We start from the raw sequence: 12,270 nt of genomic DNA, 5'->3' as shown, positions 1-12,270 counted from the left end.
ATTATTATTATTATTATTATTATTATTATTATTATTTTATTTTCCTGTCTTAATAAACTGTCTTTATCTCAACTCACAGGCTTCACTTTCCCGTTTCTCTCCCCCATCCCAGAGAGGGATGGGGGTGGGTGAGCGAACGGCTGTGTGGTGTTTAGCTGCCGGCTGGGTTAAACCACAACAAAGTGCCAGATATTTGCATATAGAAGCAAAATTTGTTGTTGCTGCATTTTCACTCTGATACTTCAAAGAAAATAGTTTAAAGAAATAGATTCTTACTTTGTGGACCAAAAAGATTCAGAAAGCATCAAGTTGTTATGGTCCCTGGATGAAACCATGATGATGGTTGAGGAATGCAAATATGGTTTATTCCATTCCTCTTCTTTGAACATGGAAGCAGAAAATAGCTTGAATTGTATGGGTAACTAGTAGGGAAATTATTCTGGAAATTAATTGTAGTTCTTGACTCCTAACATGTTCTTCTATCCCAGATATTATCTTACATAGTGTTTTGAATGGACATGCTGAAAAAAAAAACGGTGAAGCAAAGATCCAATTTGTGTTTTGATACAGAAACCATTGATCTCATTAATAATACTTCAGTTTCAAATGTTAGGGTTTCAAGTGTAAATAAAAATATTTTAGTGTGTTGAATATGATCTGGAGTCTAATTTGCTCTTATTTTAATCTTATCTAGATTACATGTACCTGAAATATTCAAATAAATCAATATGAAATGCCTTTACTGGGTAGCGAGTTATGTGGGAGGCATGGAAGGGTTTCATTCATCTCTTTTGAAAAGCCAATATGAAATGAAGCATTTGTTTCAGGTCTGTGAGAGAAGGCTATATCCATATCATACTAATGGTAATTAATACAATAGTAATTGTCACAGTAATAACTAAAAGGATATTAAAAAGTGAAATAATAGTTTCATTCCTGAAAATAGGGTAAATGCAATTTGAGATTTTTTTTTGTTATTTCTAATAACTAATAACAATTCTTCACTGAGTAAATATAATGTTTTACTGGAACTACAAACATATTTAGGAAACAATGAAACAGTCTTGTGAAAAAATTTAATAAAACATTCTAGCCAGTGAAACAGAATTTCATTTCTAGGTGTTTCAACTCTTTGCTGAAATGGCCAAAATCATCATCTGAATGCTGTTACACAGCAGAATGTTCTTGACAACGAGCCATAGTGAATTATGTCTCCGTACTGGAATTTCATCTGCTTGTGTATTTATTTACCTTTGCTCATGCGGCAAATCCATTTGGAAAGTTACTATGGTTATTGGACTAGTATACAGGGATTTTAAAAGGCTGTTACTGTTTTCAATTGCACTTGATATAACACTTCCTAATATTTCCTTCAGCCCCTCTTTAAACTAAGATCTCAGAAGATTTCTGATGGGGGTTCCATCATGTGCTGGAGCGAGTGTTGTTGGGTCAGAGGAGACAAAGGAAGCAACTGAATGTGGGCTAATCCAAAGTATTTCTTTCATGATGTTTTCTAGATTAAAACTTTTTTTTTTTTCCTATGAGTAATTTTATTCAGCTATTCTATACTGATATCCTGTAGCAAGTTTGTGCAGTGTGTATATGAAGTGTGCTATACCTAATCTGTATCCTGGAAAACAGAAATTGCTCTCATGTTCAAATTGTGGGATACAGGGAGGTGTAACTGGGAAATCTTGATGGAGTTGTTCATTTCAAATGGCATTCGAAATGTGAATGCTTACTGTCAAAATGGTTTTAGAAATCAACAGATGCAGAAAAGTCTTTTTACTCAGTCTCAGAAAGTGCAAAGGTTCCTTTTTGGTCTACTTAGATCCTTTTATAACAATCTGTGTGTCTTACTGGAAGAGGTCAGCTGAATGTGAGAAAAGCCTTCTAGTTTTCTCTTTATCCCTCGTTACACAGAAGCTTTTATTAAGCTTTTTAGTACCTTCTGAGCCACTCCAATGGAAATAAAACTGTTTTGAACACCACTTTATGGTGCATGTCTGACATCAAACAAAAGAATTAGCTGTCATTTGGACTCCCCGTCAAATTGGTAGATATACCCAACACTTGAGCGTGCTTTGCACAGTCACTGGCTTCATATTGAAGACCTGTTTCTTTTGGCACAGAAGTATGAATAGAAATATGTCATGGGCAGCTGAAATACTGCTCTTCTTTGTGTGTGTTTTTATTATTTATTATTATTTATTATTATTTGTTTATTTTTGTTTTCCTTTTTAACAGTTTTTACTTGCCTGGGTTTAAATAATATGTAGACGTGACTCAAAATACATTCATTATAAGTTACTCCCACCAGGACTGAGCGAAGGAATTCAGTCAAGAATCTGTATTTGTGTACACTATTCTGCTAAAGTATTGTATGCAGTAATTCTTTTATTAACTGAACTCATCCCAATAACCATTTACTTTTAAGAAACTCTGTTTTTGCTCGTCCTTCAATTCAATGTGGCATGTCATTGTTCCTTAAAACAGGCTGCTCAGAGTTGCTTAGCAAAGGAATCTTTGCTGTCACTGTCTTATTATAAGCAATTGTGTCTGTCTTTGCATGTAGATGTTGAAAGCTGTAATTCCTCCTACTTGAAAGTCTTTCCCATTCTTTCTAATGTCCAAGTGCTGTTCTCAAAAAGAAAAGAAAAAAAAAAAACAACAATCTCCATACCCTCAAACCTTTACATTTTTCATATGTAAAGGTGCTATGTGTAACTGTATTGTAGGATTGGCAGATTTTTAAGGGTTCATTGTGAATAATCAACAAACAACATCTTCTTGCAAATTGTTTGCATTTTTAAACTGTTTAATATATTTTATCTTTGTTCATTTTAGTAATTAAATGCCAAATTTATTTATACATGTTATATATATTAACTAAATGTAAAAAATTCATATATTTTGGTTTATTATTTTTTAATTCAATCAACCTGCCAGCTCATGTATTGATTGCACGTTCTGCTCTTTGCACATGCCAGTTGCTACCCTTATTATGTTGAGGTTCAGATGAATGATTCAATTGTTTCTTTTCCCTCACTGCATAACTTCAATAAAACGTGAAATACTGGGGCTGACTCTACTGACAAATTAGAAGAAAAGAATGGGAGACGATTCCAGGGTAAGGAGGAACTGTATAGACATATATATTATACAATCTGATTTATTTTTAATCTTAGATTTTATTATTTATCATTTTTGCCTGACTTATCAAAGCTATTTTTTTTCTAACTTTACATAAATGACATGTGGAATTAATCTCTTCCATATACAACCAGGTAATATAAATTTATATTGTTTTTTAAAAAACGTGGACTTGGTCTGCACTGTAAATAGTTGTGACCCTTTCTATGAGCATTTACTTTTTTCTTTGCAGAATTGAAGTTGTACTCACTTAAGGTATTTGATGCCTTAGTCTTGAAAATGTGTCTGGCAATATGCTGTTGTCTCCTGATATTGGGCATTACTCAGCCACATTTTTGATATCCTCCAGGTGCACTTGTTTATTCTGTTTCTCCTCTTCCTTTGCATTTGTTCATCTATCATTAGTGATTGTCACTATCATAATGATTGTCAGACAAATTGGGAGAAATAGCATAGCTGTGCATAGGCATTCCTAATTGTGAAGTTTTCCTTCAGGATTTATGAGTTGTGTCAGTTTTAGACACAACTATTTGGGGGGAAGAGTATTCTTAGAGTATTCTTGTTGTCCTGTGTTGTAAAGAACTGACCTCTGATTGAAATAATAATAATAATAATTAATAATAATATAAAGTCTTTACTTAATTTTGACCTTTTTTTTTTTTTAACTACTAGTAGTTGTTACGGACTTTTACATAAGAAATTGAAGGATTCATGTACATGAACCAAGAATAATGTAATGGTGTGTTTTGCAGCAATATCCAATAAAGCAAAAAAAAAAAAGAACAAAAAATGTACCCCCCCTCCCCCAAACAACAACAGCATCAATAAACAAACAAACAAACGTCCAAACCACATGAACTAATCCTTTCCTATGTGCTTTTGGCTTTTCCAACATGATTGACAAAGGTATTAAAAATCAAACGTACAGGAACAGAGGAAACATTGGTCTTGCCAAAAACATGTTCTTGTATCTAATGGATATTTCTCTAACATGGGCTTTATTGCAGTAGCTTTATTGTTGTAATTAACAGTAGCAGCATGATGTCATTGTTGTAACTGCATTTTTGATATTAGGTAGCTATGACAGTTTGCTAATAAAAAAATAAATAACACCATCACCACCAACAACAACAAAATGAAGAATCCAAATCCCTTATCAAATTAGGAAAATGAAGATAGTAGACTTTTCCATTTAACCTGAGTTTTGGCACCACTAAATCATTTCTCAAATGAAAGTGAAACAAAACTTCTAGTCTTCACGTCGAAGATTGGTGAATGTGGAAAAAAAAAATAGCTTCTATTCTAATTCAGTAGTGCTTCCTTTGCTTTTACAGTTCCAGCTCTAGAAAAGAGAACTATCTACATTAAGACAGTGGTGCTAGTGTATATAACCCGAAGCTGTTGTTGTTTAGCCCTGCCTGGCAGCTAAGTGCCACACAGCCACTTGCTCACTCTCCCCAGGAGGGAGAGTGGGGGAGGGAATCAGAAAGGTAAAAGTGTGAAAACACATGGGTTGAGATAAAGGCAGCTTACTAGGTAATGCAAAAGCCATGCATAAGCAAAGCAAAACAAGGAATTCATTTGCTACTTCCCATCATCATGCAGGTGTTCAGCCATGTCCAGGAAAGCAGGGCTCATCATGCTTAACAGTTTCTTGGGAAGACAAACACCATCACCCCAAACTTCCCGCGCCCCTTCCTTCTTATGTGCCCCAACTTTAATTGTTGAACATGACCCCACATGGTATGAGATATCTCTTGGGCCAGCCTGGGCCAGCTCTCCTGGCTGTGTCATCTCCCAGCTCCTGGTATACCCCCAGCCTCCTTGCTGGCAGGGTAGAACAAGAAGCTGTAAAGTCCTTGGCTCTATACAAACACTGCTCTGCAACAACTAAAAACATACTGAAGTTTTTAATCCTTATCACCACTATTTTCTTCAGAAATCCAAACAAGTATTGTGTGAACCTCTACAAAGGACATTAATGCTGTCTCAGTCAAAACCATGACAGAACTACATTAAATATGTGATCTTTTTTTTAATGAAAGGCCAAAAATGTTCTTCCTAGTTTTGGGATCAAGCTATAATATCTTTTGGATGTGCTTTAAAATCACAAAAATACTCAGCTCAAGCTTCAATCAGAAACTTGATATTAACATTCCTGATGGAATACCATCAGGATGGGTTCAGACACAAATACCTACACAATTCTTCTGATGTTTAACAATTCTCTGTACTTTCCAGACTGTCCTGCTCCATGGTGACTGAAACAGCAATGCCAATAATTGGATATAAATTTGTGTTCAGTGAAGTCTCCCAGGCTTCTAAACAGAGAGGCCTCCCAATAGCTTTTAACTGCTAAGTAACTGTCACTGCAATATGTCTCAGTATCCAATTTCAGCTTTATATGAGATGTCTGAGTTTTCTGGCTTCTAATTGAATAATTTTATTTTCCACTTCTGTAATGTTTCTTCTAATAGTCTTGGTGTCAGGCCTATGTCTACACAGAGAATTAGCTTCAGTGATGGTGAGAAGAAATGAAATTCCAGTACAAGTTTATTCAATCTTATCATTCTATTTAAGACAGTTCAGTGAGAAGTATGACTCTTGAATGGAAGTACTTTCATGAAAGATTTGCTCCTCCTGCATCATGCAAGTATCTCTTCTTTACATGAATTAATTTTTGATATGACAAAGGTTCAAGTAATGCAGAACTGCTGCTGAAGTCAAGAATGTAACAAATAAAGTGAAAATTTATTACCTCCATATTAAAGACTGATTTATGTATGTATGTATGTATGTATGTATGTATTTATTATATACAGACAGATTGAGGGATTCAGTTGTGATTGCAGAGAATAGCTTCAGCTCACTCTGCCTCTTCCATTAAAGAAGAGATTGTCTCTGGTGCCATCTTAATGATTTTAGGAAAGCTGATATGGACATTGCCTCTCATATTTTCCATATACAAACTGCTAAAGCTCTGCTAAATTCCTTGTCAGCAAATGTACCTTAAAGCAGCACCATTGGACTGCTCTGTTTTTCAAAAAAAGAACAACCAGGGCTTGAGCACATAGTCTGCTTTCATCCTTACTCTAGCTTGTCAGTGCTGCAACTATTTGCTCCTGTGGGTGACCACTGAGATTATAATCACTGCACTGAGTACATGTTCATATCATTATGTGAACCTTTGCTGTTTTGAAAAGTCAGAAGTTCTTTTATCTCTTTTCTGTAAGAATTTTACCTATGTAAATAGAAACAGATTAGTGTAATTACTCATGTTGGCTGTGTAGTCACTTTCCTTTCCTCCAAAAAAAAATATATATATATATTTGTATTTCAGGTCTCACAGTTTTAACAGTTTGATACTGTGAAAATATTTTTTAAAATTATATAAGCTAACATAAAACCGAGAAGAAAAAATGTTATATAAACTGTAGGAAAAAGTTAGTTATATTTTGCAACGAAAAGTTTTAATCAATTGATGTTTATCCCTTGAACAGAATAAAGTATAGATCTCTGTTAGAAGTATTGGATACCATGCACACAGTTTGTATTTATAAATCAGAAGTAAATATATTGATTTCAATGGCTCCTGATGTACAGTCATGTAAAGAAGAGCATAATCAACGTTTGTTATTTTCTAATTCTATTGCAAGGGAAGGAATAGCTGGAAGAGGCTTGCTTGAGAGCTTAGCTTGCCCTAAATTAATTTATATATACAGTTACATTAACTTGACTTGGCAGACACTGGATTTATTTATTTATTTATTTATTTATTATTATTATTATTTCATTTTTTATCAATAAGTTACTTTCTTTAAATTTCCTAAGGGAACAGGTATGAACGTTTTATTTACAAGCACTGTAAGAAACATTTTTTGGTAGCCTTATATTTATGTGTGCTTAGTGACATTCGTCCTTTTTATCTATTTTGTCTGCGTGGATACTGTGGTAGATGGTACATCAGATAACGTGTGACCCATGCCACATTGTACTCCAATATTTTTTTTTTTCCACTGGGATTGCTCTAAGGTGATAAATTTAAAAAGTGGTTTCTCTAACCAGAAGGATCATAAATTTAATGAATTATCTGATTTACCTTTTTTTTTTTTTTCTATGCACACTCAAGGTATATAACACAGATATCTAGAACAGCTTTAGATTCGTTTATTGGCTCTACTTCATGTGAAGTCATTTTCTAAAACTTCAAAATGATTTTTATATAAGTCTGAAGAACATGTTTTCTTTTATATATTTCTGATACTCATTTATTCTGCAGGTATAATTTTACCATAAGAAAGACTATAAAACTATAGATTAAGCACAGTAAACTTGATTAGTTATCCTGGTAACTAAAGCTGGCAATTTTTAATCTTTCTGCACAGTGATTTATGTTTTGTATTCTCCTATAGACTGGTACACCATGCCTTCTGAAGTAGGAATGGATTCTATAAAATCATTAAAAATGTGTGGAAGACAATTTTTTTTGTGGAGCGATAGCTTAATTGGTAGCAATTCAGGACTCTTGAAAGTTGCTTCCTATAAATTCTCTTCTTAGAAACCCTGATATTTGCTCTTTTCATGGTTTTGTTTATTGTCTTCAGGCTTTTCGATGTCTGATATTCTGAATAAACAGCCGTATTGTCTTTGTTGTAAGAACATTCTAAGAAAATGCATTTATATGTTACAAACCAATTCAAGTTAAGAATTTCTGATGTTGAATATACCATTATAGATCCTTCTAATATAGTGGCATTCTGCTGTAATCATTATGAATTAGCGCCAGACAAAACTTCAAATCTGTCTTGGAGAATATATTCTAACTAGGAGGATATAATGGTGCCTTCTGAAGGTCTTCAGTTGAAGTCAGTAGTGCTTAAGCAATTGCTGTAACACTCTTATAGTCAAAAAGGGAGGAGATATGGGTGCTGGTGTAGTTACCTGTACCTCTCCATTCCTGTCTGTATGAAATCAAGCAGGGAAGGCAGGGCTGAGCAAAGACCTGCTGGTCAAACTGGGATGCAAGAAAGAAATGCACAGGCAGTGGAAGCAGGGACATGAGCCCTGGGAAGAGTACAGAGATGCCATCTGAATGTGTAGGGATGGGATCAGAAGGCACGGATGGAACTGAACTTTGTAAGGCATGCAAAGAATAACAAGAGATTCTATAGGTACATTGGCCAGGAAAGGAAAAAAAAAAAATAAGGAGAGTGTTCCACCTCTGATAAACAAGAAGGGAGAACTGGTAACAACAGACATGGAGAAGGCTGAAGTACTTATTCTTCACTACCGGTCAGGTTTCCCATGTCTCTCAATCCCTGAACCTGAAGATGAGGGCTGGGTGAGCAAAGTCCCTCCCACTGTAAGCGAAGAGAATGTTCGAGATCACCTGATGAAACTGAACAAGTACAAGTTGATAGAGCCTGATGGTATGCATTCCAGGGTCCTGTGGGAACTGGATGATGGAGTTGCCAAGCCACTCTCCATCACATCTGAAATGTCATGAGAGTCAGGTGAAGTCCCCAGTGAATGGAAAAAGTAAAAATTTACTCCCATTTTTAAAAAGAGTAGAAAGGAGGATCTGGTGAACTACGGACTGGTGAGCCTCACCTCTGTGCCTGGGAAGATCATGGAACAGATCCTCCTGGAAGCAATGTCAAGGCACTTGCAGGACAAGGAGGTGATCCCAGACAGCCAGCATGGCTTCATCTAGGGCAAATTGTGCCTGGCTAATCTGGTGCCCTTTTATTATGGAGTGACTGCATCAGTCAACAAGGAAAGACAAACCAATGTCATCTACCTGGACTTCTGTAAGGCCTTTGACACGTCACACATGACAGCCTGATCTCTAAATTGGAGAGATTTGGAATTGATGGGTAGACTATTCAGTGGATAAGGAATTGGCTGGATGGCAGCAGCCAGAGAGTTACGGTCGATGGCTCTATGTCCAGGTGGAGGCCAGTGACAAGTAATATCCCTCAAGGGTCCATCTTGGGACTGGTGTGAGCAGGGAAAGTGTGAACCTAACTTCAGGAGAAGGAGTACAAACTTACTGTGCACATAACAATTTTAATAGTACTATTATTATTTATTACTATTATGAATCATATGACCTTCATCCTCAATCCTCAATCACTTTTGTTGCCCTGATGTTTTATTTCATTACACTGTTTTATTTCTTAGTTTTGAAAATTATTAGCCAATATGGGTTTTTATATTTTTTTTTTCAAAGTGTCTTCTAGAGAGAATTGGAAGAAAACATCAAATACAAATTTGATAATCAGCTAGTAAACTTTAAAAATGAGTTACTGTAGAGTTTTGTTTTGTGTGGTACTGATGGTTGAATGTTGTAAATTATGCAAGTCACATAGGAGTCAAAAATATGATAGCTTGACCCTATTATTCCTTATAGTTCCAGACACTCGAATCCCCATTTTCTAAATGCTCTGGTATGTTTTATTTTTAAGTGCGATTCTTCTTCATATGACTACAACAACTTGCAGAAGCTTTGCTCTTTCCACTCACAGCTGGAGCAACCATTATTATTATACTTACAATGTTACAAATTCTGCATTTTCTCCTATTCTTTCCCCTCCATCAAAGAAAATTGAGTATAGCAAAAGCTGTCATTCATTGCCTGTCCTTTGGTAATATGAAGAACAAAAGGTGGTTTGTGCCACTTAATGCCTCTAGCAAGAGTGTATTTATGCACTCTGACAACTACAAAGACTTCTAATTTCTAATAGCTGTTTCCATCTGGTTCATTCTAATCGCTAAGGACCATGTCTCATTTTAAGTCAAAAGTTGTATTTTGGATTCTTTTTATAGTATGTTGTACATTTGAGATGTCAATCTGAAGTTTTGAAACTTAATTACGGTCTACAGCCTCACTTCCTACCAGAAGATGCTGTTTTCCTTTAAAACACCTTCTGTTTTTTAACATAACCTGTAGAGTAAAATATTATGATACGAAATAGTCCTGAATTGTAATGTAATATTGAAGCTAAAGAATTTTATCTATGTAGGGTTGCAAGGTAGAATTTCAGTTGGGATTCAAGCTCTCAAAGGTAATAATCTGCCTTTGTTATGAGACACACTGCAACTTGATGATCCTTTTAATGAATTAGATTTATTTTTAAATCTAGATTTAAATATTACACCTTTGGACTGTTTTCAGTTTATATCATCATATAGGCAGGAATAAAATGGTCTTTTGAATGTTATCTTTGGTTTCTGTGTAGTTATGTTAAGTCTCAATTTAACCATGAAAATCTAACAGGAACAGATGTAACATTGACAAATGTAGAAAAATGTGGTGATAATCACAAGTACCTGCATTTATAAACAGATAAAATGATTTTATATATTTTTGTGGAATGTTGCTTTTAGCATGCATTATTAGTAAAATGTACATATTTTATTTTTAAACACTTTCTGGTCTAATGCAAAATGCTAAACAGAGTAATTGTAAATTAGTTTAGGCTACCAAACAGTAAAATATTGAGCAAAGATATTAAGTACAGCTAAACTGACATATTTCTAATACACAGAATGCAAACTCATATATAAGTTCTTGATTAAAGATGTGTCATAGGTAATGAAAAAAACTTTTGCAACATTACTTATCACATGATAATATAATGATCTCTAGATAACAGAAAATATTTAATTTTATGAGAGGCAAAATAAGCACTGTTTTAAAGTGAACACTAAACTAGGTGAAGGAAGTAGATAGGTTCAGAAAGAAAAAGCTACAAGATATCATTTAAAATATAAATTTTCTGTTAAAATGAAATTACTAACTAGAGTTGGTCAATCATCTTTGCAGACACCAGATTCTATTGTGTCATTTTTTTCACGTCTTTCCTGTGGTGCCTTTGACTGTTTTCAATGAGAATCTTCTATAGCTGAAATAAAGTTATCACAAAGAGATTGTAAAAGAAGCAGCCGATAGAGCAGAATTCCTAAATTTACTGATATTAGAGTGAACTGAAAAGTTGGTATGCTATATCCTACCTCCACAGTTTGTGTAACTGATACAGTAATGCTACTTAATTCCACAGTAAACTTACAGGATTTAAATATGTTTCCTATTAATTTAATGGCACTTGCATTTGAAATTATGTAATGTTTAATTACAAAGCATCCTTAAAGAAGATTATTATTTTTTTTTTCCATGTGGAGAAATGAAGCAATTAGTAAGAATCAGGGCAATAAAATAGATTTAAAGTTATCTGAACTTTTTAATAAAATTATTAATAAAATAAGAAGTTTTACATTAATAATGTCATCCATTGTTCACCTTAACTATGATGATACACTGAAAAAAGAATTATTACATCTGAATCCCTTAGATCTCTTTAGATTGTTTTGGGTCTTTTTTTTTTTTTTTTTTAACACCTTTTGCAACATGCCCTGATGAAAAAATTTCTGAAATTCACACTAGGCAAGAAAAATGAACAAAAGAAGAAACCCCCACTAACCTAAATCCTTTGATAGCCACAGGTGACAATTTAAGTTTTTACAAGATTAAAAAACTGACTGTATGTAACGTCTGATCCTTTAAAGGTTTGGCATGAGCACTGGTGGGAAACTTTTATTAACTTAAATACACAAAGGCAATATAAATGTATTTAAACACATGCAGAGCCTATTTATAGACAAATATAAGAGCATTAGATATGGTTTGAAGTGTTGCACCTTAGAAGTTAGTCTATTTAGCATGAATTCAGGAAACAGGAAAATTATATAAAGGCTTAGGAAGTATGACTGTTGAAGAAAAGTGGAATCACAGCTCCTGAGAGGAAGAAAGCAACCATGTAATACCTTGTAGATTTGCAAACAGGCATTAGGTGTAACCTATTTTCTGTGTCTGCAAAGAATAAAATATGAACTAATGTGCTTAAACTTTGGGAAGGAAGATCCAGTTTTGCCGTTGCAAAAGCTTCCCACGTATGGATATCACAATGGAACGGATTGTAAAAAGGGTTGTCCTCTGTTGTGTTTTTCTTAAAATTGAACTAGATAGTCATCTTTGAGAAATGACAAAAATAATGGTAAAACACTCACTCAGAAAGGAATGGACTAATTGAATCTTAGGGCCTCTTCCAGCTCTAC

The sequence above is a fragment of the Anser anser genome (assembly GCF_964211835.1).
Source record: "Anser anser genome assembly, chromosome: 2".
Lineage (NCBI taxonomy): Eukaryota > Metazoa > Chordata > Aves > Anseriformes > Anatidae > Anser > Anser anser.
This window is presented reverse-complemented; position numbering follows the sequence as displayed.